Source organism: Astatotilapia calliptera, chromosome 3 (genome assembly GCF_964374335.1).
Source record: "Astatotilapia calliptera chromosome 3, fAstCal68.1, whole genome shotgun sequence".
In the NCBI taxonomy this organism is placed as follows: domain Eukaryota; kingdom Metazoa; phylum Chordata; class Actinopteri; order Cichliformes; family Cichlidae; genus Astatotilapia; species Astatotilapia calliptera.
The window spans coordinates 54,946,372-54,953,886 of NC_137424.1; the positions used below are offsets into that span (position 1 = coordinate 54,946,372).

Below are 7,515 nucleotides of genomic sequence, written 5' to 3' on the forward strand. Positions count from 1 at the left end.
CACTGCCCGGATATGTAACAGGGTACAATTAGGGAATTTATTATGATTACTGTCTATAAACAATCTGTGCATGAAAATTTGTATGAATAGTCTAATACAGCTGTTTTAGCTTTTCAGTGGTGACTTTTCTGCAAGAACAAAGGCTGTCATGCTGTATAGTATTCAACTCAAGGTTGAACAGGCATGAAATTACGATGCCGGTCATGTAAAGGCACTTTTTTTTTTTATCTAAGGATAAACTACAAAGATAAAACATTAAAACACAATTATTTATTGGACCCCCTTTTAACAAGAAATTTGGAGAAGAGGAACTCCCTTTTTAACAGGAATAAATGCCCAGTAAAACTGGGCACAGGGGGGAGTGGAAAGAGACAGGAGTGGAAATATGCTGTGGAGGAGAGCCAGAGATTGATAATAACTAATAACAAATAATAACTCCAAAGAGAAACCTAAAAACTGGAGGCCCAGCTTCTTGGAGTCATCCCAAAAATGACCCCAAGAAACCTCACAGTGTTAATGGAGACCAAGGTAGTGCCATTCAGAGCATTCCTTTAGGTTGACTGACAGTTGTGTGTTGTCTGGCTTCATGGATGGATGAGAGAGAGGGTGTCATTAGCATGGCAGAGGTATGTTGTGCCTTTTGCGGTATTACATGAAGGGGGCATGTGTAATGTACACAGGGACTGGTCCTGATGCCAAACCTTGTGAAGCTCAATCGTTAGTCTTGTGTGTGTGGGAGGATTTTTCGAATAACATTTTACAGTCAACAGTATCGAACATAGAGACCAATCCACTGTCAGAGACCTTAAGAAGTTTATTTTTAACTTTCATCGAAGCTGTTTATGTGCTGTGATGTGCTCTGAAACCTGACTGAAACTCTTTAAATAAGGCATTCCTTAGTGGCTATTTTACAGCTGCTCTTGTGGGGATTTTAGAGATAAAAGGAAAGTTGGAGATTGGCGTATAATTGGCTAGGACAGCTGGGTCAAGTGATGATTTTTGAGTGATGGTTTAACTACTGCCAACATGAAGAACTGTGTGGTCAATGTGGCATTGTCTAACTTAGTGTGGCGAGACGAGGTTGGGATATAAAGTAAATACTCTGCAGTTTTAAAGAACGACAACGCCACCCTGGGAATTTCACCCAGAGAATACTGGAAATGACACTAAATCACCAAAAAGGCACTTAGGTTCGCTATACTCAATCCAGAGACGAGGTTCAATGATCAACAAATTCACAATTTATTAATAATTATTTAAAACACCATATAAAAGCACAATCATAAATATTCAAGTACAAATATGCTTAAAAAGGTATTCAGAGCTGAGGCTTACCAGTGGAGGGGCAGGGATGCCACACACAACTAAAGAAAGAAAACACACCAAAACACAAGTGCAACACACTATCACACACTCACACTAATAAACTAGACAAGGCAGGTGTGTACACTCAAGGGATCCCACCACCAAGGCACCCTAGTCTCCTCCACGTCGGCACTCCGCATCTGAATAAAAGAAACAAAGAAAATTTTAATATATTACAACAAACTAATGTGTAGCACCGGGGGATAACCCAACTGCAGGACCACACTGGTGATCCACAGCTAGAAAAAGGGCCTCCCACCAGTGGTGTAACAGAGAATCCAAACTACAAATCAAAAGCAATAAAACAACATACAATCTGAATAAAACTCTAAAATCTGGAGCAAACGGAATCGCCGTACTGCTCCAACTTGCCGTCCACACGACGATAAGTTAACAGTCAATCAATATGCACGCCAGCTGACTCCGATAACCGGCATGCATATGGCCGTTGTCCACGCCGACGTCCACTGTAAAAGCTGACAGCAGCAGGGAAAGAATTCTCACAACGGGAACAGACGGTAAAAGCACAGCAAGGCAAAACAGCAGCACTTCAGTTCGCGTAGCTTAGCGCAAAACTAAGGTCCACACTTCCTGCGAAACATAATAAATAATTACTATAAAAGAACAATAGAAGGCAGAGAGCGTAACAAAAGTTGATTACGTACCAAGTAAGCCGGGTCACAGAACGTAAGCAGAATAGCTCAGAGGAGGCTTCTATAGCTACGACCAGCCGCGATGGAGACTTTAGAGGAGTAACCCACAAACGATCTCTACCACACCGAGGAAGTCAGGTGACCAAAAAGGAGATCACAGGCAAGCGATGCAGAGACACTCAAATGGCCACTATTTATACCAGCGCCCCCTAATGGGCCAGGCTGAAAGTGGGTTGGACCGAGGGATAACATTCATCCTGCCACATTCGCTTTGAAAATTCCGATTCGGCAGCTATAGAGGTGTGGGAAGTTTGATCAGATATATAGCCAGCAACGCTAAGTCGGGGGCTAAAAGCGCTAATGATGAATTGTGAATTGGCAGCTGGTAACAGAGTTAATGTTTATCCAAATTCAGCATATAAATGTGACATGTGCTTCAAAATGTGCGACCGCAATTGCACTTAATCTTATTGCACATGTGTGTTTTTGATCAGATGCAAAAGTCTTTTTTGTGGAGTCTGACAGCAGTGGGGAGGAAAGACCTGCAAAATATCGCCGTCCCACATCGTGGGTGCCGCAGCCTGCTACTGAAGGAGCTGCTCAGTGCTGTCAAAGTCTCCTACATGGGGTGGGAGATGTTGTCCAGCCAGGGTGACAGATTAGCCACCATTCTCCTGTCACTCACCACCTCCAGTAGGTCCAGAAGGCAGAACAGAGCTGGCCCTTCTGCTCAGCCTGTTCAGTCTCTTCCTGTCCCCAGCAGAGATGCTGCCGCCCCAGCAGACCACACCATAAAAGATGGCTGAGGCCACCACAGAGTCATAGAAGGTCTTCATGATAAGCATATCGAGATAAATTACTGTTCATCATGTCATCCACAGGCAAGATTGGAAAAAGAAACTATACAGTCTACGCACGCAATCGCTATTATTAAATTCACTATTAAACTCTGGTGGATTATAGCGACAAATTATAGTAGACTGCAAACCGCTGAGTTGGCCTGCATATTCTCAAAAATTCCAAAGTGGCCAACGGGATAGTACATTTTTAAGATGAGTTAATAAAGGAATTACGGCAATGTGCACATTAATAGATGGGAAAATATTCAAATCTTTCGAGAACCTACAGAGACAGTTTGGACTGGATAAATCAGACTTATTTAGGTACTTCCAATTAAGACACTTTTACAATACAGAAATTAGGAAGAAGGCCTTGAGAGAAGGAAGCCAGATAATAGAAATAATATCAGGTGCGTATAAAAATCCTCCATCAAAAATTTTATCAAAATTATATATTGGTCTCCAAAACTTGAAAAGGAATGAAACATTATATATTAAACAAAAGTTGGAATCTGAATTACATCTTGAGTTGTCAGAGGATGATTGGCTCTCACATGTCTCTCACAGCATAATTCCACCAGCTCTAGACAACAGAGAGAATACGGCTGGAAAAATGTGATTAGGTTTTTTATTACTCCTTGCATCAAAAGCAAGCAGCTGAAAACACCTCAACAATGCTGGAGATTATGTGGTGTGAGTACAAGAAAACAATTATTAGAAGATAATGCGTTAAATTTGCTTAGATGAGAGGATCCAGCAGTAGATCAGAGGAATAGGGAAGGATTTGTCTGTGTGTTTCAGTCTGGTTTAGCTGTAGGCTTGAGAGTGTGTGTAATTGTTTAGAGGGAAAGGAATTTATGGACACCGGGGGTCTGCCTGTCATAAAAGGAGACAGGAAGCTACAGTTGGGGGATGATGATGCTTGTACCTATAATAAAAGCTCATAATTGTCACAACTTAGAAGTAGGTTTTCAGGAGACTGTCTAAATGTTTAGCTGTAAAAGTAAGACAACAAGAGGTCAATGGCCCAGTGGATGCACAGTGGGGGTCTGAGTGCTTGTAATCTGTTAACTATGTTTTGTAGAGTGTAGCTTGGGTGAGGGGAGATGGCCCTCTTTATGACTGGCTGGAAGTCACATATACAGAGACACACACCCACATCCACACGCACACTCACGTGCACTCACATAAACACACAGGTATGCGCACACACAGGCACTCACATGCTCGCACACAAACACGGAGTTTGCAACACACCATGTGGGTTTTACGATGGGGTTGCTTCTATAAAACTGGTTGCAACAAACAAAGAAGTAAAGATCTGCAGAGGGACACCGGCCTTGCATGTCTTCCCTCCTAGAAGATGCATGCGTCACTGAAGATGAATAAAGGTTTTGTGAAATGACTACTGATCTCTGGATGCCCGAGGAATTAAAAGAACCAGGGTGAAACTACTTTATGTAACAGTTTTGGTGGCGAAACCCGGGAGATTCGCTCGAGGCCCAGAGAGGATGAGTTGGCAGAGCTGAGATCGTGAAAATGAGGCAAACAGAGAGCTAGCTCACATGACTAAAAAGCACGACCCGTTTATTTTCGAACCATGCATATTGGATGAAGTCTAAATTATCTGTTCGCTAAATTGAGCGCATCCCAGTTTAAATTCACTCAGTAGAATAAAGAGTCCCAGTGCGACAAAAGCAAGAGACTTTTGCTAAGAACTTCAGGTTGATGTTTAGCGTGCTCTAAGAAAATCAGGCTCAGTGCGTTAAAGCAGGAAACGTTTGTTACGAATTTGTGTAGTTAGAAAGCGGGGTTTGAGGCCTGGTCACCGGCTGACGGCCGTGTGTGTTCCGGGCTTGGCTGCCCCACTCATTCTCGGACGCGAGGGTGAGACTCGTGGGACGGGAGGACTAGGCTGGTAACCTGGGGACCGGGGACTCCTAAATAACTAAAGCTAGGTGTTAGATCCTAGTCACGGTTGATAGCCTGCATGAGAGTGGGGGCAAGTTGCTTCGCTAGTGAGAGTACGAGCTGCTTTGCTTAGCCCACTAACTACAGCGTGTGTAGACTGTGTAGTGTGTGTGAGAAGCGCCGTTAGAGTCAGCGTCTCGACTGCAGTTCGGGAGTCAATTAAAGTAACAAAGGAATTTGAGTCTAAAAGTGTGTGTTTGTGGTGTGTAGAAACCGCGGCAGGAGATGGTTGAGGTGTAAAAGAGCGGACGGCACCCGCTCTTTGTGCTGATCAGGGCGTTGTCCTGAATCACAGAGGAGGAAGTGTCTCACAGCGAGTTGTGAAGGGGACTGTGAGAAGTATGAGGTGCGTGAGAGCCAGCCTCGAGAGGTGGGTTCATAGGTGGAACGAAGGAGGAGTAAAATGGAGGGTGTGTGTGTGTGTGTGTGTGTGTGTGTGTGTGTGTGTGTGTGTGTGTGTGTGTGTGAGAGAGAGAGAGAGCGAAAGAATGGTGTGGGTGAGTGACCAGGCGGTGTGTGTGTGAGCTCGCTTGAGGAAAAAGGGGAGACAAAGTAGATTAGTTGATTTTCTGTGAAATAATAATAGTCAAGAAATCATAGTGATCAAATAGGAGAAAATGAACTAAAGTAAATAAAGAAAACTAAACAGTGGATTAGTGTTAAGGTAATGATAAATAAATTGATAAAATTAACAGTGACATTTAAAGGTGATCAAGTATTTAAGGATGAATGGAGAATTTGATTGTGGACTGCATGAGAGCTGTTGGGGAGAAAGGAAAATGAGGTTGGAGGAGTGAGTTAACAGGTTAATGTGTGGGTGTAAAACAATGGGTTAAGAAAAAGAAAAAGAAAGAAAGAAAATTAATGAAAACAAAGAAAATAAAAAGTGTGTAAGTGTGAGTGAGAAATTGTCTCCAACTGGGGGAAGCAGTGATACTACAGGTCACCTTCTTCCCCTGTTGGACACAAAAGAAAACATAATTTGGAGTGTGGTGGATGAAAATAATTAATAACAATATGAAGAAGATTTTTTGTGTTTGCGGTTAAGAATAAATAAAAATTTCATTTTCTGGGTTTCAAGTTAGGAGAGTTCAGGTAGGGAACGGACCTGGATCAATTCTCCACGGGCAGCAGTCGGAAGAAAATTATAGGTTAACATCATTAGAAACACCCAGCCTGAGCTTTGGCTGAATTGTTTTGCAGCTTCTCTTCCTCATCCTGAAAAAGCAAGCTCCAAGGAAGCTAATCTCTCCTTGAAGACATGGAGTGCAGTTCCAGAAGCACGAGCATGAACATCAACAGTGGACAACAGTCCAAGAGACAATACCAGAGTCCTGAGCAGAGAGGTCCAGCATGGGAAAGCTATGAGCAAACAGCATCAGAAAGAGAAGATCCATCATCTAGATTGGATGGATGGAGATGCGTTTCCAGCAAGCTGCAACTTCACTGTGTGTGAAGGACTTTTGAGGAGACTGTCTGAGTTTGACATTTGCCATGTTTGGAGCAAGATGGCAATGAAAGAGACAGTGGGACAAAGAGATACACGGGACAAAGCTGAAGAGAACGGACTGTCATTGGACTGCAAAGTGGGAGAGGAGAACGGAGTGAGAGGAGCAGATGAGGACACAGAGGAATGCTGTTGTTTTAGTGTGGGGAATCAAATTGGGTTAAGGAATTCGGGGAGACGAACGACTGCCTTGAAGTGAAGGATTGACAGTGTCCAGACTACCACAAAGGGGGGAGGAAGACAAGAACTGAGGTATGCAAGTGAACTGTTAGAGAAAACTGAAAGGTGACACCACACATGCACATTATATGTACTAGAGATAACACAAAATCATACATAAAGTGGCACACATCCAAAGAGGGTATTTGTAGAAGGGGTTAATAATGCACAGAGTGGTTGCCTATGGTAACCTGCAAGCATTTGGGGTTTAGCTGTGCCTGACTATGACAGAGATTTTCATTTAGATGTTTCTGAAACAAAAGGTGGAGTGAACTGAGTTTTGTTTCAGAAAAAAGGGGGGAGGTACATAAAAGGACAATTGAACAATTGAGTTGAACAATCTTGACATTTAACCACTGGCTAATGTTTTCTTATGACAGGGTTACAGGCTGGGAGTAGAGTTAGTCCAAGGGAGAAGCCCTGGGAATTTTTTGAGAGAATGTGCAACTTTCTTGTGAATCTCTAATTGTGTGGAGTTGACGCATGGCGAGGTCCATGTGCCAAAAGAGGGTTTTCTGGGGAGTTTCATTTTTAAGTTACAGATGGAGCGATGGAGTTATGGTTCTGTAAGCGGTACAGACACCAGGAGCATGCAGTGCCAGAGGAGAAGTGGGTCTGTTGGAAAGGGCTCAAGAGGAAGTGGTCGGGCCCAAGCTGGACCAGACAATTCGAAGTGATGGAAAGGATCTCACGCCCAGTCCAGCTGAAAAGGAAAGTCGAGACCTGGCAACACGGGAGCCAGTGTGCTGTGGCGGAAGAGCCTAGGAGGTCTGGAAGGCTCTAGGCCAAAAAGGGGGACTCAACTAATTACCCATACATGGATCCCAGCCCAGTGGCAGAATAAATCCCCTGATCCATGTAACGAACTGAAGGGTAGTCTACTCCGGAAGTTGATGAAAGAAGAGGAGCAGAGAATCACCCGACTCGGAAGATAGAAGGACAGAGATTAATTCACTCCAGC

The 7,515-nt window shown here is 43.5% G+C and overlaps 1 long non-coding RNA gene across 1 annotated transcript; it reads right to left on the reverse strand.

The window, feature by feature from the left end:
- Positions 1-1,069: 1,069 nt before the first annotated feature.
- Positions 1,070-2,278, reverse strand: LOC145426087 (uncharacterized). Its single transcript, XR_013906846.1, has 3 exons — positions 2,031-2,278; positions 1,679-1,956; positions 1,070-1,505 (listed from the first exon to the last, which is right to left on the reverse strand). It is a non-coding gene; the product is annotated as an uncharacterized LOC145426087 (long non-coding RNA).
- Between the last annotated feature and the right edge of the window lie 5,237 nt (positions 2,279-7,515).